Source organism: Dipteris shenzhenensis, chromosome 3 (genome assembly GCF_047967505.1).
Source record: "Dipteris shenzhenensis isolate YYH24624 ecotype China chromosome 3, Dip_SZ_1.0, whole genome shotgun sequence".
NCBI classification, from domain to species: domain Eukaryota; kingdom Viridiplantae; phylum Streptophyta; class Polypodiopsida; order Gleicheniales; family Dipteridaceae; genus Dipteris; species Dipteris shenzhenensis.
In genome coordinates this window covers 57,915,753-57,941,325 of record NC_141598.1, presented here as the reverse complement: position 1 = coordinate 57,941,325, position 25,573 = coordinate 57,915,753, and the positions used below count along the sequence as shown (strand labels likewise).

The 25,573-nt window shown below is 47.1% G+C and overlaps 1 protein-coding gene across 2 annotated transcripts in view; it reads left to right on the top strand.

Moving 5' to 3' along the window:
- The window catches only part of LOC147904069 (BRCT domain DNA repair protein), a 48,839-nt gene that overhangs the window by 9,261 nt on the left and 14,005 nt on the right, over positions 1-25,573 (top strand). The gene's annotated exons all lie outside the window — the stretch shown is intronic.

The following is a 25,573-nucleotide window of genomic DNA, read 5'->3' as shown; positions in this document are numbered from 1 at the left end:
CCTTCCATAACTTCCTTGCCGCCAAGTGGCTCCACAACTTCACGTTGTGGATAGAATAGTTGTCCCCATCTACTTTACCTGCTTTTCCACAGTTTGGAATCTTCGCATGTATCTTGGGTTGAATCTCCTGGAATAGACACAGGAAGATGCAATTGATACAAACACCTTGCAATCCCTTACTTGACCACGGCACACTTATCTAAATCTCGCAAAGGTACCCACCCTTCAGATCTAAACTGAGATCTTCTTCTAAGGAGTCTCAACCATCCTCACACCATGCTAGAAATAAAGATAGTTGCTTGCTATAGCCAACTCTCTCTCTCTCTCTCTCTCTCTCTCTCTCTCTCAGATAGTCACACATTGGTGGGCTGTACAAGTTTTTTGCTCTTTGTTCTTGTTCTATTTGCTGGACCAATGAAGGACCCCATCGTTTAGTCAAAAGCTCCTCCCATCTAGCTCCTCTCGTCTCTTTGTACTTAGGCTTGCCCTCATTCGTCTCCAGCCACCTTCAATGGGCTGTGGCATTGCGCCGCTAGCAATAGCTCAGCCTCGATAGGCTAGGTCGTCACGGTGCTAGCGGCAACTCAACTTAGGTCAAGGGGGCCGCACATGTTTATCTGATAGCGGATCATTGTACAATCGAGCCGCCACTCCACTGCCACTCTAGCTCCCGGTACCAAGTTGCTGTGCTGCCCAGCCCTTTCTCAGGTCCTCAGGTTGACTCTTGCTCAGTTCGTATTTTAGCTCACAGATATACGCTTTTTACTACCACCCCAGGTTGGGCTGAACCCTTGGCCCAAGCTAGCAGTGGGGCACTCAGATTTATGCAGGCCACTATGGAGCTCACTCCCCAGATGAAGATGTTTGCCACTTCGACTCCTACAAACAAGCCTTCATATTCAGTTTTTTCAGCCTTGTCGACACCTACCCCCTATGTAAAGACATACCAAACATGGAGGATCATCTCAGACCAAATTCACTACTTGCAAGAAGAAATTAGAGAGCTCAAGCTTCAACTTGCAGCCCTTGGGAGAAAAATACAGGATATGGAAAGTAATGGAAAGCATGAAATCATTGCAGAGGTTATACACAAGTGCAATGCATCTCCACCAGCACAATACTGAGATGATCACCAACCAAGTAAGCTCAATCAAGCAAAAAACGGTTGCTGACGCCAACAACAAATTCAATAGAGTGTTCCCTTCATTATGGGGGCAAAGAAGGGATTGCAGGAGGCCGAAGCTGCTCCCCCCCCCCCCCCCCCCCGGGAAAAAAAAGAAAAAAAAACAGGGGGGGGGGGGAGGGGGGGTGGTGAGGGGGTGCGGAGGGGGTAGCGGGGGGTAGAGAGGGGTAGCGGGGGGGTTAGCGGAGGGAGTAGCGGGGGGTAGAGAGGGGTAGCGGGGACCCCGGGGGGGGGGTAGCGAGGGGGCGGGGGGGTTAGCGAGAAGGGTAGCAGGGGGTAGCGTGGGGGTTAGCGGGGGGGTTAGAAGAGAGAGAGAGAGAGAGATATTTACGTCTTGAAGAGGCCTCATGAGCCTATGAGACACACCAAGAAGTGACTTACTCATTTGGTTAACCAGAAAGTCGGTGGAGCACATAAAGCAGCTCCTCGCTAGTTTATAAGCATAGCTATGTTCTAATACTATCATAAAATGCCTTGAATAACATCAATTTACGACAGAGTCTTTGATTTTGGATTTGAAATCCCTAATCAATGCTTGCCCATCCCAATACACCGCCCATTTACCCACTTTACGTGCGTCCTTCACTTTAGTGAGTTCAATGGTCCTTTGTTTGAGCTGAATTGGATGAGCTCCTTAGATATGCAGATTTTTTTACCCTTCAACTTATGTATTGGTCTGAGAATCTTGACTCTCAAGACCCTCTCTCTGAAGTAGCTGCACTTTTGTTCGTGATGCTATTGATATCATTTTCACCCCATTCAACCTGCGGTATTCGCTTCTTGAGGCATGTGACATGTATCCCTCCCCATCCCAAGGCAGCCATCTTGCAGTCCCCCAGTACTTCCACATAAAGGTCCAGGGGGATGAGGACAGGAGACTAGGCGGGAGACCCCTCGATCCAAATCTGCATACGCGTGGAGATGGGGAAGGGGAACGGTGACAAGGCGAAAACACAAAAGCAACTCAATTTGGAGGACTTGAACAAAGGCAGCAACCGGAGCGGTTTGACAGTGGACAGCACCGCGGCCCAGAAGAAAGGGGCCCACCCAAAGCCCATGCCGCTCACCACATCCTCGACCTCCATGGTTACCACCACTATTTCACCACCATCATCCGCCTCATCATCTACGCCACCTCTCTCCTCCCCCTCTCCTGCATCATCATCACAGGTCTCCTCTCCAGTAGCCTCACCACTGGCCCCATCAGCCATGGCTCCATAGTACTTTCCCCTCGTATCACCTCTACCTCTCAGTCAGCCATCCTTCATCACCTCGTCCGACCTCGCTACTCCTACATATCACTCCTCCACCCAGATCATACTGTCCCCACCCTCAGTACAACCTCAACATCCCACCTTCATTCCAACCCCTCTCGAGATCCAGTTCCCACCTGGACTAGGACATCTTAGGCCCCCGCCAGATGCTTGGGACTCCCTATTGGCTGAGATACACAGCATCCGGGCCCGTCAAGTAGAGCTGACACATTACACCCAGGAGCAGGCCTGATACACCCAGGAGCAGGCCCGCATTATACATGAGCAGGGCACCCTTATCCAGGGACTCAGACATGACATTACAGCTTCGAGAGGAGCTCGGGACCCTTAGAGCAGCGCCTGGAGGGACCCCAGTCACAGAGATGGAGGCATAGATAGCCACGATACAGTCGGCTATAGCAGAGACGACTAGATGGGTGGATGTGGCAAAACGGGAGCCCGCAAAGGCAACCGTTTCAACCGCCATACAAAAGCAGTAGCAGAGGGCTTCGAAGGCCCTCAACATTCGGATACGAGGGATCACATGAGACAACACCAGCACCACTACGACGCCCATGGAGGAGGCGATTACCTTTGTGACCACCACCATGAGGGTCCCCGACCATGGCATAGAGGGAGCATGGTGTGTTGGGAGAGATCCCAGCCGAGAGCAGCCCCTAGTCATTCGCTTCAGAGATTCACATGCTCGACTAGCGACACTCCGACGCCGAGCCTCTCGATGAGAGCATCCCACCCTGTCCATGGACGAGGACTTGACACCACTACAGATTGAGGAGTGACGAGGTCTTCTGCAACAGCGGGATGTTGCCTGCAAGGAGAGGAAATGGGCCGTGGTCCGAGATGGTAGGTTGTTGACCGTCACCCATCGGGCTCCCACCCGTACCCCCTAGGGGGACGGGGCCTATGAGACTCAGGTTTCCGAGACCCTAGGCTGCACCATTTGGAACTGTAATGGCACCTTATGGTCAAACCCAGGGAACTCCTCGGAGTCTTATACAGGACGAGACATAGTCTTTTACACGGAGACACACCAGAGCCCAGAGCGTCCACTATCGATAGCCAGTGGATACACATGGGAGTCAGCCTTCAGGGATGAGACGAGGGATACAGGAGGAGTTCGAGGATCAGGCGGGGTCGCAGTATTGTACAGGTCTTCCCTCGTTGGAGCCATCTCCATTGAGAGAAAGGACGTACACTTCCGATTCATGTGGATCCGGATCCGACGCACAGACACCCGTGACCTTTTCATAGCAATATGCTACTTCCCGCCAGACACATCCCACTTTGCCAGAGTGGCACAAGAAGAGGGTGAGACATCGCCATATGCACCCTTACATCAGGATATCCCAGACCTTTCAGCCCGTGGGAAAGTTCTCCTTGTTGGGGACTTCAACGCCAGGACGAGTACGCGACAGGCACCACTCATGGACTTTCGAGATGACTCTATTATGCTGCCAGACATGGACCTAGATGGAGCAGGTATGACTAGGACCTTATCGGACCGACACGGGCCTGTTACACCATATGGACACACGCTCCTTGATTTGGGCAGGATACATGATCTCATCATCTACAGTGGGCTCGACCTATGGCCCTCCTGAGGTGGTTTTACTTGCTTCCCACACGGGGGGAGCACTAGTGTAGTAGATTACATCATGGGATCCCCTACCTTCACTTCATGTATCACCGACTTCACCGTAGCACCACTCCCTCCAGGAGCTGATCACACATACCTATTCTTCACTATCGCCACCCCACGCTTAGCCACACCACACACACCACATAGGAAGCACGACACCTACCACGACATACACTTTGATCACAGCCTCTCACCGGCCTACTCTGGACACCTAAACAGACTCCTAACCTACATCGATCACATACCACTCATAGAGGACCGTGCTGCCCTGATTAGTCGCACACTCCCCGAGGCTGCCCTCCAAATCTTTCCCCACACCACACAGTCCACTAGACCACCACCTCTTGGTTCTGTACCCTGCAACAATTAGTACGATGCGGAGTGCAAGGCTTATCGCCGACAGCTTCGACTTGAAACCAGATGTCACCTCTTGAACACACCAGACACGGTACGCAAGTACTGACGTCTCGTACGTCGGAAGAAGCAGGCTTTTCTTTGCAAAATGAGGAGGAGCTGCTGCACATCTTGTACAGCAACAACTCTAAGGAATTTTGGCGGAGATTCCTTGAGCGTAGGTCCTCATCACCCCTCACCGACACGAGAGTCTGGCACATGTATGCACACCATCTATATGATGTCCCACACCAGCCCACTCCAGACCTCATACACACACCTCGTCCCACCACTTGCATGTTGTTTACCAGAGGAGGAGTCAAGGACGCAACATTGAAAGTGCACAATGGCCGAGCTAAGGATCACGAGGGGCTATGCACTGAGTTTATCGCATATGGGATCGACACGTTAGCCTCGATCCTAGCAAAGCTATTCAATGACGCTGTATGCCTTGGCTTCCCCCGCACTTGGACACTCAACACCATCACCCCCATCCACAAGGTAGGGGGTCCCATGGACCCGAGTAACTACAGGACTATCATGATTGGACATGTGATGTCCAAGATCTATGCAGCTGTATTGGATGCATCGGTCAGCCTATTCGCAGAGATGAGAGGGCTCAGAGCAGAGGGTCAGGCCGGTTTCAGGTGAGACCATGGGACTATGGATCACATACTCACGAGTCACACTCAAGAGTGTCATTGAGGAGGCGTGATCACGAAAGGAGAGGTTATACTGTTGCTTTGTGGATTTCCGCAAAGCCTTTGACACAGTACCTCGAGCTCGTCTTATCACACGCCTATAGACACTGGGATTTGATCATGAGATCATCTGGGCAGTCATGGCACTGTATGAGAGAGTCTCAGGCCGAGTTCGTACATGCGCAGGTTGGATAGATGAGATCTTGAGTACCATAGGGGTCAAACAGGGTTGTCCCTTATCACCGACCTTGTTTGGCCTCTACATCGATGAGCTTGAGACTTTCATGGGGACGTTCGGAGGGACCGGTTGCTCACTTGCCGGGATCATCATCATGATTCTTCTTTATGCAGATGACGTGGCACTCTTGTTGTCCACACCCGAGGGGCTCCAGCGACACCTGGATGCACTGCAGGATTTTTGTTTATCCCATGATTTGGAGGTCAACCTTGGCAAGACCAAGGTCATGATCTTTAACACCTCTCGAGCAAACGTGCAACGGAAGCAGTTTACTTTTACTTTGGGTGGGTCACCAGTTGAGATCGTATTCTCATACACTTACTTGGGAGTCATCTTCTCCGGCCCGATCTTCACGATGAGACCAGCGATGCAGGCCAGACTGAGTAGTGGATACGCCTCACTGGCTCGGCTAGAGAGACAATGCTTTCACTCCCACTTTCAAGACCCTCGGACCAAGGCTCTTCTCTTCGACTCCTTGGTTTGACCAGTCGGTATGTATGGTAGCCCTTGTTGGGGGCCTGACATGTCAGAGATAGAGTGGACACGGGTGGAGCGCTTGCAGACCCTTATGCTCTCTCGGATGATCCGGGGGAAACCGTCTGTACCACATCACATCATTTAGGCCGAATTTGGTGCTTCTCCACTCTAGCTAGATGCAGCCTTTCAGACCATCACATATCTACACCGGGTTAGATCATATGGGGACTGCACATAAGGGAGACAGAGGTTGCCATGGTTGGCTCTCAATTCCTCCATGAGGTTGGCAGCAGAGGGAGACGAGCGTGCTGGTATGCACAGACTCACAGATGGTTTGTGAGACTAGGGTTCCACATCGATAGGATACCTCCTTTTCAGTACAGTTCAGATGTCCCTCCGGTACTCCCATCCACCATCCCGATTGGGCCACATACCAACCAGGTCATTCGAGAGGATCTCCTGTAGCTACACACCTTTAGGACCTGGTTGGAGCTGAGGGAGCTTCCAGTGAAGCTGAGTTTCTACAGAGATTACTGTCTTCGCATTTCGGAGGAGGGATTCATCACACCACCGGGGTACACTGAACTTCATATGCCTCACTCACGATCTCCATCGGACAGTTTCAGGTATCATCACACCGCCTCCGCATAGAGAGCGGTAGAGCAGAGGGGATTCCTAGGGAGCATCGCGTATGCATATTGTGCGACTGTCAGGAGGTTGAGTCGGAGGAGCATTTTATTTTCAGGTGCCCAGTGTACTACGAGATTCGAGGTCGCTACCACTGCCTCTTCAGAGACGGCTCCGGGCTCCTTTTTAGATTCGTCGCGCCTACCCAGATCAGAGATGCCTCGCGGCCTTCATTCACGAGGGAGTCCGACATAGAGAGTACTTACTCAGGCGACGGGGCTTGGCCACATCATCAGACACCTCTCAGAGCAGGATCACAGAGTTCTTCCCATGGAGTGACATTGATCGTCCAGTCTCTAGCCGTCGACGTGACAAAGACCCCAACCCGACGATCGCAGCACGACACATGAGACATCGAGGGGACACACATATCACTCTGGGGGACCTTTCGTCATTGTTTAGACCCGGGATACGTCCCACGGGAGTCACGGTGGCTCTGGTCTTGCGTCGAGCCTCGTCCAGGAGATCGAGACGCACAGCACCCCTTGACGGGCACCAGTGTCCCATGATCGGCTATGCACCAGCCAGGGTGACATGACATACGGAGGATTCCGCTCCGCTCCAGTCCTTTTCTTTTCATTGTTACATCCAGATGTATTTGATTATGTATGATCAGACTTAGGATTCAGCACGGGTGATGATGCTCGTTTCAGTAGCTCCACCCTTACTGTGATTTGTATCAGGTTTTCTTTCAGTCTCATAGACCCATCGGTCTTCTGAAGACTCTAATTTTTTTTCTCTCTCTCTCTCCGCCATCCCAACCCCCTCCCTCCCTCCCTCCCCGCCATCCCTCTCCCTTCCTCCCTGCCATCCCAGCCCCTCCTTCCCCGCCTCCCGGCCCCACGGGCTGGACCTGCTTACTGTGACGCCTCCCAGTGCCTTCCGTGACACCTCTAAGGCTCCCGGGCCTTCTCCACCTTCCGTGACTACTCCTCCAAGGTGCACAGGCCAGCTACAGGCACACAGGCCTGCTAGGATCTGCCACCACACCCCCTCCAAGGCATATGCTGCCTTCGAGCCCTCATAGGGCTGCTGCTCCACATCATTGTAGGTGTGGGATGCCTGCCAGCGCTGCGCACCCGCTAGCGAGCTGTGCGCCAATGGCGCAATAGCCTTGGGTCACAAATGGCAGCCCATAGCTTGGCTGCTGTAGCAGCCTAGGACCTACCTAAATGCTCCGTACAAAGAACTAGGGCCTCCGTGTGCTGCCCTCTGCTATCAGATCCCTCCCTCAACACTGCTGACTGCAAACACCAAGAAAAACCAAGAAGTCAAAGATACAAATCCAAAATTCAGCTCACACAGTTCATGTAAGTCACAAAAAGTTGCTGCATTCTCATACAATTTGCAAAGATACCATGCCTACAAGAGCGGGTGTAGCAGACACGTAGGGAAAACAAGCTTTGGACACAGCCATGGCAGCCATCTCTACAGGGACAGGGACAGCTCACAAAGGTACTACAGATGTACTCACATGCCTTAACAAAATTTGCCTCGTGTTGATAGAAAAAATAGACAATTTGGAGAACACAAATATGGCTTTATTGGCAGAGAAAGCGCATGTGGACAAGACATTAGCTGAGATCAGAAAGCAAGGAGGGAAGGTACAAGAAGAATGGAGGAAGGAAAAGGCCAAGAAAGAAGAGTGGGAGAAGGAGAGGGCAGGATGGGAAAGTGAGAAGACCAAGCTTCAAGACAAAGTACACACACTTGGGGTTGAGCTACAGCAAATGAAGGGCATAACATCAGATGGGGGCAACAAAGCCATGGAAGAGCTCAAAGCAGAAAATGCAGCTCTTAAGAAAGAGATGGCTACCATGCAGGCTTACCGTACATGCTGAGTTCGCACAACAGCTCACTAAGGGAAAAGAAGAGATGCTTGAGTGGACAGAAGTGGTAAAAAAGGGATCAGCAGCTCCTTCATATGGACAGAAGTAGTAAAAAAGGGATCAGCAGCTCCTAAAAAGGAGTTCATCTCTGAGACGTTAGAGGAAGAGAAAAGGAGGGCCAGCAAGGCACTGAATGTCCTGGTTAGAGGCTTAACAGTGGGAGATACCGCAATGGAAGATGCTCATGCTTTATTCATCAAGATGGGTGTCAACCTTACGTGTGAGGCAGCTTGGGGGGTAGGGAAGATGGAGATACCAACAAGGCCCTTAGTGCTGAAACTCCGGACTGCGGTAGATAGATCTACCCTCGTGAGCAGGAGGGCATCTCTACGTGGATGATGACCTCACTCTTCTACAGCAGGAGCACAGAAGGGAGGGGATGACATGAGTAATGGCAGCGAGGGAAGCAGGAAAATGGGCTGCTTACAAGGATGGCAAAGTGATTATCCGCCGGGAAAGAGTAGACAAGGGGAATAAGGGGATAAGGAAGACGGGGTGAAACCAGCATCTAGATAGCTAAAGGGCAGTAATCCACAACTAATTTGTCATCCACATTAACTACAGCCATAATGCATCACTTTCAGCCACTTCCTTTTAGTTAAAACCATTGAGAAATAAACTTTATAACTCTGGAAGGAAGGCTAGAATGCCCTTGCTCAAAAATACCATACGCAAAGGACATGATTGACCCCAAACGCTTTGGCGCCGCTTTTGGTATTTCTTTATTACTTCTGTTAATGGAATGTGCTCTTTACAACAATGGCTCACCCTCGTACTTTGCTTCACTAATACTTCCACTATTCTAGCCAATCCTTGGCTTCAATAGGCATCCAAATCCAAGTACAAACTAGTACCCCCAAGGCATTCCAAGGCTTCTGTGACCAAATGAAAGCTGTCTAATGCATTCCACAGAGCATCCAGCTTGCAATTGAGTTTGGCAGTCCCAAAATTAAGTGTCCAGCCTCTCAAGGCAATAGAGTAACAACACAAATCCCGAAAAATGCACAAGTAACCTCAAAGTTAGATGAGAAACACAAAACTGACCCTCTGGGACCCATTTCGACACACCTTGTATGCCTGGGTATCAATTTATAGCTCGAATTTTCCAGGAGAGAAATTTGAACCACAAGAAAGAAACAAAGAGCTTCAAAAATGGCCAAAAGAATCCAAAAGGTCAGAGCTGCTGTACCCAGCAATAGATGCCCGGCCGATCTTCATTGCGGTGTGCTACTTTCCCCCAGACATGTTGTCATATGCACGCGAGGTCACTGCAGAGGGACACATCCCATATGAGATGATACATGAGGACATCGCAGAGTTCTCCAAGCAGGGAGACACCCTCCTTTTGGGGGACTTAAATGCACGGACATGAGATAGACAAGTGGGCCTGATAGACTTCGCATATGAGAGAGATCCCCACATGGATCTCGAGCTAGATGCAGCAGAGCTCGGGATTTTGAGACACTCCGCTGATGCCCCACATGTGACAGGGTACTTACTTGAGTTTGGAGCAGTCCACGAACTCATAATCTATAATGGCCTTTAGAGATGGCCATCATCTGGGAGTCTCACTTGTTTCCCACATGGCGGTGGGATAGGTACAGTGGACTACCTATTGGGCCCATTAGCTTTTGCCTCACGGGTACATGACCTCATTGTACCCCCTCCCCCACTCGGAGCTGACCACTCATACCTGACCTTCTATATCTCTGCCACTATGCTAGTCACAGGGAGGGCTCCTCCCACGCCTGCTCGTATCCAGATCAACTTTGACCGTGCCCTCGACCCACTATATGTGAGTCACTTAGCGGCAGAGCTTCCGCCCCTACTAGGGGAATATATAGACCTTGCCCATGCCTCGGACACCCTTGCCTTAGTGGTACAGGACGTTGCCACCAAATCCTTCCCTATGACCCGATCCACATGGGCTCGAGATGGGAGGATGCCTCAAAACCCTTGGCTTAACGACGAGTGCAGAGATGCGCGAGCCCATCTCACACAGGAGCGAGCCCTGGGTCATTTGACGTCATCTGAGTCACAACGGATGTTCCGACGATTGACACGCCATAAGAGATGGGCGTTTCTCACACACAGAATGGATGAGATTATCAGATGATTTCGAGGAGGAGACCCGATCACTGGATGGGGGCTTCTAATCTGAGGGAAAGCTACCCATCCCCATCACTGATCCGACTGTGTGGCACACTTATGCATGCTCTCTATATGATGTACCGATGCAAGTACCACTGGACATGTTCTCTATGCCCAGCATTGGCCAAGAACTATGGATCGGTTTTAGAGAGGGAGATCAATAGTCATACAGAGGCACGGGGGCAGCCGGCACTAGAGCAGGCAGGATACCGGAGGAAGCAATCACTTAGATCACATCTTCACTTTGAGAGCTATCAGTGAGGAGGCAAAGTCCAGATAACAGGAAGTCTACTGAATTCGGAAGGCTTTCAACACCGTCCCACGATCTCGTATGATCAGGAGACTAGATGAGATGCAAATCCCAGAGACTTTGATTTGGGGTGTGATGAGTCTATATAAGTCTGTCAGAGGGAGAGTTCGTGCTCTAGGTGGTTTATCTGATTGGGTTGAGAGCACGATAGGGGTGAAACATGGCTGCCTCTCTCTTCAGACATTGATGAGATCACATCTTTCATAGACCGCCTAGGGAGCAAGGGATCACTTTTGGCTGACCTCACGATACAGAGATTGCTATAGGCTGATGACGTAGTCCTCATATCATCTTTAGAGGAGGGTTTGCAGAGACACCTGGAGGCCCTAGAGATTTTCTGCATAGAGAGAGACCTGATAGTCAACCTTGGGAAGACCAAGGCTATGATCTTCAACACCTCACGCGTAGTGCTTCACCGACATAGCTTCACTTGCCGAGGTGAGCCAGTGGAGATAGAGCAGTCCTACACATACTTGGGAGCACTCTTCAAAGGACCCATCTTCACGATGACTCAGGTAGCCATGTCACGACCCACATGGGGGCGGAGTGCTTTGGCCCGACTAGAGAGACATTGTTTCTAGGCACATTTTCAGGATTCACCAACAAAGGGCTGGCTCTTCGACACTTTAGTGCGGCCGACTGCCATGAATGCAACATCCTTTTGGGAGGGTGATATCGCAAGGTCTGAGTGGAGGAGATTTGAGCGGCTATAGGTGACTGTGGGGTCTAGGATGATTTGGAGTAAGCCCTCAGTTCCGCATGAGATAGTACAGGCAAAGTTCGCCAGGACACCTCTCTAGGTTGATGCCATCTTTTAGACAGTGGCATTCTTCCACAAAGTTTGGGACTTATCTCATTGGAGACTATTGAGGCTAGCCCTGGAGTCATCTAGACTACTAGCAGAGAGTAGGGAAGACAACATGGTATGCACGTATGTCCGCATGGCTTGCCAAGCACGGTATCTAGATGGGATAGACTTCCCCCCTTTCAGTACAGCATGGACGCGCCACCTTAGTCGATCCCATGAGATGAGTTTAATCGTATCATACGGTTCGATCTCCTCCAGCTCCATACATCTCGGACTTGGAGGGGGGACCAAGAGCTCCCCACCAAGATCTAGTTCTATCGCAACCACTTCCTGAGAGTATCAGAGGAGGGATTCATCATCAGTGAGGCGAGGAGAGCCGTAGGTGTACCTAGAGAGCAGTGGATCTGTGTGATATGCACATTGGGGGTGGTTGAGATAGAGGAGTATTTTCTTTGTGCCTGCCTAACCTACTATGAGATCCGGAGACGCTACCGCTGTCTCTAACTGCATGGGAGCGGCTTCGGTCCACTCTCACAATTGATCCACTTCCATGACCAGCTCTGTATTGGGCTCTAGTTGATGGAGGTGTGCTGACACAGGGAGACACTACTATGAAAGATCAGAGAGCAGTAGGAGGTGACTAGGCAACACAATGACGTGTCACATACTTCTATACATTTGAGTCAGCTTCAAGACACGGCGGAGTAGAGGAGGAGGAAGTGAGGGCAGCTTGGATTACCAAAGAGAGATAAATATGTATATTAAGTCCATGCTCCTAGAAGAGGTTTGTTGAAACTAAAGATGTCTCGCCGACACGGTGCCGTCGAGAGAGGGATGCGGAGACCACATGCGAGACAGAGAGCATCTTGAGCACATTCTATTGAGGTCCGACCTATCACAGCTTTCTTAGGGGAGATCGACAGAGACGAGGGGTCACTCTGGATATATCTCAGCGGGTTTAGAGATCGAGAAGACTGCGTCCCCTGCCACAGCGTCAACCCTTGGGTTGACTTTACTGGTCAACCATATGGTTGACTTTGGGGCCATATAGGCCACCCCTTTGTACTTACTCATTATCCATTTGCAAGTACTCACGTTTGCTTCAGCTTGTTGTTTGTTCTCTCCGTTTCCATTGTTTCTCGTACCCAATAGTGGTATCACAGCTGCTTATTTGATTTTTGGCACATGCATTCCCTCAATCAAGATTTGGAAGTGTGCGCCATCCTATGAGGATGCCAAAGGACACAAATTAAGTGGGTTTGTGCAGGTTGGGACTCGGTATGATTACCCAAATAAAACTAGGTTTAAGAAGAAAGGGAGTGTCTCACAACCTAGTGGCCAAGCCAAGTAGGTGAAGCCAGTTGAGACTCCTAAACCAAGTACCACCATTAGAGTGAAAAGAAAAGGAAACAACAATGGCAGCTCGGGCTTGGTCAAAATCTTCTTTGACACCAGAGTAAAAAGAGAAAGCGAGGAGAGAAGGCTTATGTTTTGGATGCCTTCAAAGTTTAGTCTCATCAGTGGAAAGATTGTCCACGAAACAAGGATCATTGGATGGCTGAGATGGTGATCTTAGAATGCGATGTGGAGATGGAGGGAAGTCCTAGAGCAGAACAGATGCAGATTCAGCTAGCGGGATCTTCTCAGAGGTTAGTACCTGTTTCGTTAAGTGTGTTTGTTGGTAAGCTAGTAAACAATGGACCTAATAATATTCTATCAAAGCCCACAGCAACGGGGTTAACAGCCTTTAGCGATACAGAGTTAATTAAAATGAAGGGGCAAATGGCCAATCATGATGTCATTGTGTTGTTTGACTCCGCATCAACGCACAATGTAATTAACTTCAAGCTCGTAAAGAGATTGAAATTAAAGACTAGTCCATTTGACTATGCATATACAGTCAGGATGGCAGATGGAAGTTCAATTGAAGTATGGGACCAAAGGGTTACCCAATTGTAACTTTGAATTCAAGACTATGTGGAGAAGCTGGATTTCAAAATGACCAGGCTTGTTCACGCAGATATAGCCTTGGGTAAGGCTTCTAGGAAGAATCCAGCCATAGATTGGAAAAAGCACATTTATCAGTTCAAGATGAATGATGTGCTGTATGTTTTACGAGGTGAATGGGATTTGCCTCAGGGACCATTAGTTTCTGTAATGAAAGTTTGAAAAACTCAAGAAGAGTTTTTGTATCTTTATACAGCATCGGTAGAGCCGATTGATGGTCCTTCGGCTAGCACTGATATTACCCAAGATGGGGAGATGGCCAAGTTGGCTGATCAAATAGCAGAGTTGTTCTTTGACTGTTTTAGGGATGAGTTGCCTTATGGGTTACCTCTAGAACGGAGTGTTTAACATAAGATTGAATTTATCTAGGGGATAGAACTTGTAAATAGGCCTCCCTATAGATTAAGTTTTAGTGAAGAAGCTCAGCTGGGACGGATTCAGCCCAGTTTCTCACCTTTTGCTTTGCCAGTGATATTGAAGAGAAAGAAAGACGATACTTTTTGCCTTTGTATAGATTACAGAGCGTTGAATAATATCACTGTTAGGCACAAGTATCTGATGGCTCGGATCGATGACTTGCTAGATGCATTACATGGGACCATAATTTTCAGCATGATAGATCTTAAGTGTGGCTATCATTAGATTCGTATTAGAGTCGAGGATGTGCATAAGACCGCTTTTAGAAGCAGATTTGGACATTATGAGTTTTTGGCAATGCCATTTGGACTTACCAATGCTCATTTTCAGCAAAAGTATTGCTGAACTTCGCGAACACTTAAGAGTAGTGTTCAGCACTTTGAGGAAAGCCGCAAGATATACCATAGGCGATGTTATGTTGAAAAGAAATGGCATGGTAGTAGTACCTAATCAGAATGATCTCAGGCAGAGAGTCATTCAATAGTGCCATGATAGCCCATATGCGGGACATCTAGGAGTCGAGAAGACGTATGATCTTGTGAAATGAGATTTCTTTTCGCTAAAAATGAAAAAACATATTCATGAATATGTGACACGTTGTTTTTCGTGTCAAGTGAGTAAGGCAAAGCAGGTGAAGCCACCCGGACTTTTACAGCCCTTGGAAATCCCACTAGGTAGGTGGGAGACCATTTCTATGGACTTTATAGTTGGTTTGCCTACGACACAAGGTAGATATGATTCTATCCTTGTGGTGGTTGATCGTCTGACCAAGATGACTCATTTCATTCCGACTAGGGAGTCTGTTATTGCCCCACAAGTTGCAGATTTGTTTATTAAACATATATCTCATCTACATGGATTACGGAGATCCATAGTGTTCGATAGGGATGTTAAATTTACCAGTCATTTTTGGATTGCAGTATTTGAGGCTCTAAGGACTGAGTTGGGAATGAGTAGTGGGGATCATCTTGAAACGGATGGTCAAATAGAAATAGTCAACTAGGTTTTAGAGGATATGCTGAGAACATATGTTTCATTGAGGCAGCATAAATGTGACACGTGGTTGCCACTATTAGAATTTGCTTACAATGATAGAAAACTTTCCTCTACATGGATGAGCCCGTTCGAGCTGAACTATGGTTATAGACCAGTAAATCCAACCACGGTTGGAATACCTCAGAAAGTGCCTAGTGCTGCGAACTATGCAGTCCAAATGCGGGATATGCTAGCACTTGCGAGAGCTAACATCCGCCAGGCTATGGATAGAGCTAAGGCATATGCGGATGAAAACAGATCCGTTAGGAAATTTAAGTTTTTCTCAGAATTCCTTCACACTCCAAGCCTTTGACTGTAGGAGAGTATGCTAAGTTATCACCCCGATATTGTGGGCTGTGGTTAATTCTTAAGAGAATAGGCAAGGTGGGCTATAAGTTGGAATTACCATAGGGTTGTAAGGTGCACCCAGTCCTTCATGTTTCTCGTTTAAAGAAGTTTTTGCACCCATGTGACTCACTAATCGAGCGTGTTGTTTTGTTTCAGGAGATAGAGGATAATGCAAGGTGCAAACCAACAAGAATCTTGGACCGAGGAACAATGCAAGTACACAATCGGAAGATACCCACGGTGTTGGTTGCATGACATGGTTTATCTCTATCTGAGGTTACTTGGGAATCCATGTATCGGATGCGGAGAGCGTTCCCAGATTTTATTATTGATGCCTGATGTTGGAAAGGTCACCTCCCCATCTATAAGCCCCCAAATGAGGAGAGCGTGGGGGAGGGAGACCTAGGGCAGGATGTGCCCAAAGAGAGATTACCTGGATGTGTGGATCTGGGACAGATCTGGAGCATTCATGGTTGGCAGGGTATCCTGAGGTACAGAAGCCTACATGGAGAGCTATTGAGCGAGGTTTGTGGGCAGGCACATGGCCTGCAACATGCTCTGGATATGGCGCAATGAAGGCAGGTGTGCAGCAGCAGGGTCGGCCTGTGTAGATAGGTTGATTGGACTGGGTATAGCCATCCAGATAGGCCTGGTTATGGGCTGGCCAGTGGAATGCCCCCTGCATAAGCAAATAAAGCAGTACCCTGCCCTTTATATAGGGCTAGCAAGCTGGTCGGCTGGCCAATCAAAGTTGGCCAGCACACAGCCCCAAAAGGGCAGCCCACAGCCCCATAAATGGGGAGGTGTGGGGTCGGTTGATGGACAGACAAAGTCGGTCAGTTTTGAGCCCCTTTGGGGCCTATAAAAGGAGCCCTTTGGCAGGGCATTCAATATCCAGCATAGCCAGCAGTTCCAGGGCAGAAAGGAGCAGCAGGAAGCCACCCTCTGGGCCTATATCCAAGAGGTGAGAGGGTGCTTGAAGGGCTGCAGACTTAGCCAGGAAGGGCTGGACCTTGGCTGTCTTCTAGGGCAGCAAGGTGCTGAGATCATCATCTTCTGGAGCAGCTATTCACAAGCAGGTTGGAGCAGTGGAACAGTTATCTTGGAGCCTACATTCAGGAGGACCAAGGGGACTTGTGTGCTGCAGACAAAGCTTGGCAGGGGCTGCCCATTTAGGCTGATTCACAGGCAGTAAGGTGGAGAAGAACACACTAGACGGAAAGTCTACAGACGCTCGAGGTGGAGCACGCGGGCTGGAGTCTAGAGATAACTGGCTGATAGGAGAAGGACCTTGTGGTAAGATCAGAGGACCACACCATTGGTGGGACTGTGGATCTATATCTTTTGTATTGTGTCCATAGTTTTGGACGGAAATATATTTTGGTGGTTTCTCTATCTGGCTGGTTCATTGTCTATTGATGAGTCTGCACATCTATGTGATGCACATTAAGTAAAGAAGTTTGTGATTCCACAACCCACACCACACCGTGTGAGCTCCTGGGCATTTCTATAAGTCTTCCGCTGTGTGTACCCTTTGTTGGGTAATTTCTAACACTTGAAGAGGGAAGGAATGTTATGCTCAATTTTATTGTGTTTCATGTAAATGGTCAAAGGAATCGATGTCAAGGTCCTTGATGAGAGTGACATGGCACAGACTAGATGGGTCTAAGGCTATGGGTCTTAAATGCATTTAATGTGTAAATGTGCCTAATGTTATCCCAAGAGAGGGGTAAATGATGCATTTAAGAGATACCCTAGAATGACATGTGGCATACTAGATCCATCTAGGGATTTGTGGGCTTTGTGGATTAGCATGCAGGAGCCTCAAACATAAGTGACGACCATGTGTTCATGCTACACAGAGATTGGCTGGGTGGATTGATATTGTGCCATCGCCCGTGATTTCTAGGATAGAACCTTTTAGACTTTGTGAATTGGAATTTGATGTAACACATGAAACGTGGTGTATTTGCATTCTGCATAAGAATCTGCGTGTCGCAACATGTGCTGCCAAACAGACGTACATCTCGTACATCAGTGCCATAACGCCTTCAATGCACATCCGTACAAGTCTGCATGTGGTCGTCGGTAAAGATTTACAGGTTTGCACAGCCATTTGCGGTCCACTGTACGATTCATATGTACATGCGCATGTACATGCGCTGTACTGTCGTACCTCTGTCCGTACAAATATATGACACCTGTCCTGTACAAGGCGCCAACAGTCCATGCAATTATTTGTACATCCTCTGCACCTACATGTACAAGCTACTGTATGCTATCCGTCCATCTGCCGTACAGGTGCATAAATCTGCCATACGCTTAGATATTGGCAGTACGCTTGGTTTAGGAATTCCTATCGTACACCAGCATACATTTTCTGTACAACGTCTCTTTTCTTTTCATAGACTAAATTTGCAGATCTAGTCATCTCATTTGACTCTCTGACTGCTTGACTTGTCACAAATTGGGGCATTTCACGTACATTGACGGACATTGCAGGCAGAGTTGGAAATTTGTAGATATTTGGGGCTTTTCTTGCTTTAACCCTCTTTTGTTGCAATTTGCTGTTTAGAAATTTGGGCTTTTCACATTGGGCTTCAATTTTGCATAGGACAAGGCTTTTGGCAGATTTGCTTGCACTTTTCCACTCAGCTTGAGTGCGTAATACATAAATTTGCTATTTTTAGCAGTTCTGATCTGGCTTTTGGTAGACATTGCATTGTCATTTGTAGGACATTGCAGTCACATTGTAGGAGACTAATCACATTTGCAAAATTTCAGCAAAATTTAGGGTTTTTCAACATTCGCCCTCTTTTTGGCATAATTGCCCTCTCAAAATTTGGGGCTTTTTCTCAATTTGCTAACATTTGCAGTGATACTTTCTTGAGCAAGTCAAAACTGGGGTCTATTTGCATTTGCCCTTTGTTTTGGCCCATTTGTCCTTTCAAATTTGGGGCATACAGCCACTATTTGGGACAAATTCAGCTCAGAAATGCATTGGACATATTTGCAGTCATTTGGCCCTTGTTTTGGGCTTGTTATTTGCAGGACAGCTATCTGTAGGGGGGTCCTTTGATTGGACATACATTTTCTCGCAGGTCATTTTGGGAAGAGCTTGTGCATTTTGCTCAGTGTTTGAGCAGTCATTGAAATACTCCCTTGTAAAAGACAGCAGAGACACTCTCATTTCTTTATGCAATCGCTAGCTCTCTCGTGGAACCTCACGCTCATAATTTACTGCAGAAACACTCATAAGAGCTCTCTCTCTCTCTCTCTCTACACACAGCTAGGGCCCAAGACAACATGTCGGGCTGGACCCCCTCGAAGGTATTTTATTTCTTGAAGAGAGAACCTGTTACAAGAGTTCGGTGTAGAGCTGTCTGCTACATGAAACATCCATATTACAAGAGCTTCAAGCTCATTTCAAATTGGCAACATGCCACTTGTCTAAAATCTAGACTAAGTCCTATTACATGCCACTAAGGGCAACTCTGGAGTCTTCGAAGCACTTGGTCACGCGACCTGCCTCCTAGATGCTTGTTAGGCAGCATTAGGAAAAAAGGGAGCTCATTTTGGGGCCTTTTAGAAGAGAGAGAAAATAGGCTCTCAACCAATCAGGAGTGGGCCAACGTAACGTTGAAAATTCATCAAAAGAAGATGAAAATAAGAAAAAGAAATAGTACTATATGTTCGTAGAAGCATGTCACATTAATGAGGTGATCTAATTTGAATCTTTAAAAAATTTATTTTCTGTGCAGAATTTGGTGATTCTGACACCGCAGACGCGTCCAGAACGGCCCAAAACCCCCGGAACGGCACTGGAAACGCTGGAATCGGACATCCGGAGGTCCGGAAACGGCCAAAAAAGGCCGAAAAACGCGGTTTGCAGAAAAACGCGATTTGGTACTTTTGAAATCTCAAAAGTACCAAATCGCGTTTTTCTACAAATCGCGTTTTTCGGCCTTTTTTGGCCGTTTCCGGGCCTCGGGCCTCCGGATGTCCGATTCCAGCGTTTCCAGTGCCATTCTTGGGGTTTTGGGCCGTTCCGGACGCGTCTGCGGTGTCAGAATCACCAAATTCTGCACAGAAAAGTGTTGCTCTTATATGAACATTGAATGTAAAGCATGTGAAAGAATATATTTATTCCTTTTCACACTGACATTTCTCATGCAAGTATCCATATTTTCTTGCTTTTGTAGAGAGAGAAAAGAGAAGATAGTGAATTTCTTACAGGGCCCCAAAATGAGCTCCCTTTTTTCCTAATGCTCCCGTAGCGCTTAGGAAAATAACTCTTCCTAGTATCTGCAACAATTAATTAAAGCGCACCACCATGGCACCCATTAATTGTTAGCGCTTTGCATGCAAATAACACACTGTAGACTAGTTCTAGTCACGGTGGGCGTCCTCACTGAACACATGTGCACACATAACAAATATAAAAATATATATTTATTCTCTGGTTGACCGGAGTCAACACTCTTGATTATAATTAAGAGGCTTTGACCAAGGGTCGAGGCGCCTTAATTATAGACAAGTCTCTCCAACCGAAGTTGGCACATCTTGGTTAACCGTGGTTAACCCTCCTCTTGGCGCATGCCAAGTCTCGTTGATCGAAGTCAACACTCTCTGACCGTAGTCAGCTCTGTAGTTCTCTGGTTAACCGTAGTTAACCCTCTTGGTAATAAACTAAGTCTTTTTGACCGAAGTCAGGCTTACTTGACCAGAGTCAAGTATCTTTGACCGTAGTCAATTCTTTGACCATTAAAAGAACTCTTTGACCATAATTAACACATATAAAAATCTTTAATTATGATCAAATAAATGGTCAACTGTACTTTGATTTAGGATATTTACATTGTGGTGACATCCCCTCGGCTTCTATTCAGTTGACCTCAACTGAAAAGCTTCCTTGTAAACATCCAAAAGCTGTGGATGATCGGATAACATGTCTTCGTCTATCCACTTGGCATCTAATGCCGTATAATTCTTGAATTTTACAAGATACCTGTAAAACTCCTTGCCCTGAGGGCCTTTGCGTATAGTATGGTACACAATCTGCTCTGGCTGAAGGACCTCCTCCAGCTCATCCACTTTTGGTGGATCCTCTGATACTGGTTCTGTAAGCTCTGGCCCCTGGAATTTCTTTAGAAGACTCACATGGAATGCATTGTGAATCCTCCAATGCTCTGGCAATGCTAACCTGTATGCAACCTCATTTATTCTTTCTGTAACCTTGAAAGGGCCATAGTATCTGGGAGATAACTTTGCATACACTTTCTGTTTGCCTTTAAACTTGCGGAGCCTAGCTTTTTCAAACTTCAAAAGTACCTAATCCCCTTCCTTGAGATCTAACTGTCTCCTATGCTTATCTGCAGCTTTTTCATGTTTCTCTTGAGACCTTTCGATTGCTATCCGGACTTGGCTGTGAGCTGTCTGGAGGTCTCTCACAAACTGATCAGCTGCAAATATTTCATCCTTGGTCCTCAGGATAGGTGGCAAAATCACCTTCCCATAAATGACCTCAAAGGGGGCTTTCCCTGTAGAGCTGTGTACTATATTATTGTAAGCAAACTCTACCAATGGTAGGTACTTTTCCCAGTCTGAACCTTGGTCACCCACGTAGCATTTCAGCATATCCAATGCTGTAGAATTTGCTACTTCACTTTGACCATCTGTCTGGGGATGGAAAGAAGAAGAAAAATTCAAATTCGTCCCCATGTTATCAAATAAAGCTCTCCAGAATAGACTGGTCATTATGGGATCTCGATCACTGACAATGGACTTAGGCATACCATGGTGCTTAAAGATCTGTGCCATGAAAAGCTTAGCCATATGATCTGCCTTTATGGATTTGCGAACCGGAATGAAATGAGCTTGCTTGCTGAATCTATCAATGATAGTCCAAATGCCATCATTCCTTGACTTTGATCTTGGCAAATCAAAAATAAAGTCCATTGTAATACTTTCCCATGGTGCCTGAGGCACGGGAAGAGGCATAAGTAGGCCGGGTGCCTTCCGTCTATCATACTTCACTTTCTGACACGTAAGGCATTCAGGAACAAACTGATGTATATCTTTCCACATCCCTAGCCAACAGAAACACCTCTCTAGTGCTAGAGTTGTTGCTGTAATTCCTGTGTGTCCAGCATAGGGAGGTGCATGGCATTCCTCCAAAATCTTTTTCCTCATCTCTTGGGTGATGCATAGGCAATCATCTTTCATTAGATACCCATCTTTCAGGGAATATTGTCCCTCTTGCATTTGCTGTAAAATCTCACCAAAATCTGCATCACTAGCATATTGCTCCCTCATGCCTTCTAGGTCGTGATGATAAGCAATAGTCACATTATTGACCTGGGGTCTTCGGGACAAGGCATCTGCCACTGTGTTCCGAATTCCTGGGGTATGGACAATCTGAAAATGATACACTGACAGCATGTTTGTCCATTTCATATGCTTCTCGGAAATTTTGAGTTAGAAAGTATCTCAGACTTTGGTGATCTGTTTTAACAGTAAAATCTGCACCCAAAAGATAATGCTTCCATGTATGGATGGCATGGATTACAGCCAATAACTCTTTCTCATAGATTCCTAGATATCTCTCTGCATCCCAGAGTCTCCTACTCTCACAGGCCACTACATGACCATTCTGATGCAATGCAGCCCCAACACATTCTCCACAAGCATCACAATCCACATCAAATGGTTGATACAAATTTGGAATGATTAAGATTGGCTTTGTAGTCAACCTCTCCTTGAGTGTGGTGAAGGCTGTCTTTTGAGGAATTCCCCATGTGAAAGCTGCATTTTTCTTAGTAAGATTGTGGAGTGGAGCGGCTATATCCGCAAAATGCTTGATAAACCTTATGTAGTAAGAACACAGGCTGAGGAAACTTCGAACTTCATGCACAGTTTTCAGCTCTGGCCATTCCTGAATGGCACGGATCTTTGTTGGATCCATCTGTATCCCATTCTTGGATATTATATGCCCCAGATAATGGATTTCTTCCAGGAAGAATTCACTTTTCTTGCTGTTGGCATAGAGCTGATGATTTCTCAGCTCTTGAAACACTATAGCAAGATGTTCCTTGTGCTCTTCTTCGGACTTAGAAAAGACAATTATGTCATCGAAGAAGGTACCAGTGAACTGTCTGTAGGGTCGGAAGATACGATCCATCATCCTATTGAAGGTAGCTGGGGCATTTGTTAATCCAAAAGGCATCACCAGATATTCATACAACCCCAAAGTAGTACGGAACGCTGTCTTGTGCACATCCTGAGGCTGTATCCTCACTTGGTGATAGCCACTTTAAGTCTATCCTGCTGAAAATTGAAGCTCCATTTAATTGATCTAGCACATCATCAATGCGCAGAATAGGGAATCTGTTCTTGATGGTCATTTTATTGAGTGCGCGGTAATCGACGCACATACGGAATGAACCATCTTTCTTCTGTACTAGCAGTACAGGGGAACAAAAAGGAGAAGAACTGGGCTGAATCAACCCCTTGGACAACAAGTCCTGCACCTGAGTCATAATCTCTTCTCGCTGAGTTGCACTAACTCTGTATGGGGGCCTATTGGGTGGCTCGCTACCAGGCATTAACTCTATCTAATGATCTTCTGGTCTCTCTGGGGGTAACTCCCCTGGCAAAGCATCGGAAAAGCAATCTTTAAAGTTTACAAGAAACTGAAACTTATCTTTGTCTGCATCATTCATTTCAGCATGCATATCATTTTCTTTTTCTTTTATAAAAACCATGTACGCGGAAATTGCAGACTTTATTGCTTTACCACATGTAACATCAGATACAATGGGGATAGTCTCCCCTTTATTCCTGGCAACTAAACGCTGGTTTTTTCCCCTATGCACAAACTTCAGCACTCTTTCAAGAAGAGTCAACTTCACTGCCTTGCGATGAAACCAAGGCATTCCCAAGACTACATCATGATGTTTCAGTGGAGAAATGAAGAAGTCTTCCTGATCCACATAACTCTGTACATGAAGACGGAGCTTCCCTATCAAGGGAGTGACTGGCACAGGATTCCCACAGAACATCTGATCGGCATCCAAAGCCCTGCCCAACTCCTCCGTCTTTATTCCTAGCCTCAGGGCTAGGTCCTCTGATATGAAATTATCAGTAGCCCCTGGATCAAATAAAATTAGCGCTTGCTGGTCTTTGACTTTGCCCCATGATAGCAGCAATTCTCGTTCTTCTGGGTTTGAAACATGACCCAGTATGTCAGGAATTCCTCCTGCCATTGGCTTTTGCGGTCCCCGTGGCTTCTTTGCCTCTTTTCCCTTCGAAGTTGGCTTTTTTGGGCACTGGGCAGCCACATGCCCCTCTTTGCCGCACTTGAAGCATTTCCCATCTCTACCGAATTCAGCTATCTGTTCAGGGGTGAATGGAGATTTGCCTTTATATGACTTTGAAAACTGAGTACCCCTCGGCTTCTGAGGCTGAAACCCTTTCTTTTCAACCTTGGGATACTCTTTCTTTTTTGATTTTGAAAAATCAGTTTTCTTTCTTTCAGCACGTCCTGCATGCAAGGATAGTACTGTAGATGGATCTTGTAATGGCACAAGACTAGCTACTGAAGCTGAATGCATAAGGTCTTGAATGTTCTTTGCCCCCAAAGCATTCACTACTGCCTGGATTCTTGGACTGAGACCTACTCTGTACTTTCTCATTTGGGTTCCTTTGGAGATCTTTTTGAAAGGTGCAACCTGCAAATAAGCATCTCAAAACTTTTGGTTGTACACATCCACTGTATCTCCTGCATCCATATGCAAACTATCCCAATCTTGAAGAACATGATCTCTAAACTGTTTAGGCATAAACTGCTGGTAGAAGGCTTTCTTGAAGTCCTTCCACTTCTTTGGGGCTGACCCATCTGTGGTCTGTGCACTCCACCATGCACTAGCTGTCGCTGTCAAGTGCAAACTGACCATTCTTAACTTGGAGGATTCTGAAAACTTTTCTATACCGAATGCAACATCAAACTGCCTGATAAACTGCAATGCTTTGTCTGTATGACCATACTGTCCATTGTAGGTCATAAACTTGACAGATTTACCTCCCTCTTTGAATTCCTTGGTCTCTCTGGAAGACTTACTGTTCCTGGACTTCTTGTGTTTCCTTCTTTTCCTTGATGGTTTATCTGATAAAGAAGAAGATACAGAAGTCGAACTCGAGGTAGACGGTGATGGACTAGGAGATCGGTGATGATGCCTCGATCTCTTCCTGCTATGAGACCGTCCCCTATGAGATCTCTCTTTCTCTGGCTGTACACAAGAGTGTGCCTCTGGCATTGGCACATCATATGCTGCATTAGGCATAGCTTCTACTTGAAACAAATGCTGAGCCCTTGGATCCTTTCTGAGATTTTCCATCTCTTGTATACGAGTGCGTACCATCTGCTCAAATTCTTGCTGAGTTTGTTGCACACTTCTCTGTCTTGGATGTACATCCCTATCTTGTGAATCCCACTGGATAGGTGATTGAGCCATTCTCCTTCAACTTGTCTGAGATCTGCAAGTTTCTCACGCACTGTGTATGCAACTGATGCACACTGTCTTTGCTTTTCAAAGGGAAAAATTACCTCAACAAGAGGTGTCTTGCATTCACAACTTATGCCAGTACCAGGCTGTCAACTCAAGGCATATACCCACAAAGTTGCCAAGGCATCAATAACTATATTGACCCTTTTCTGGCTATTGCAAAAAGCATTCAGAATGCATCTGACTCATCTTTTCCTGGGCACAAAGGCATGCATATTCTTATTCTGCAAATCTCTGATTTTACTGTGTTTCTGGTGCTTTTCTGACAGTAAATGCTCTCTCAGATAGGTGAAGACTACTGACAGAAACAGTCTCTGCAACTGTCTCTTCTTTTTTTTTTGGACAGTAACCAGATGGAGTAACTGGCTGGTTACTCTAACCAGACTGACTGGTTCTGGTCTGGTTAGTCTGCAACTGGACTAACTGGACTGGTCACAGTCTGGTTACAGTGAC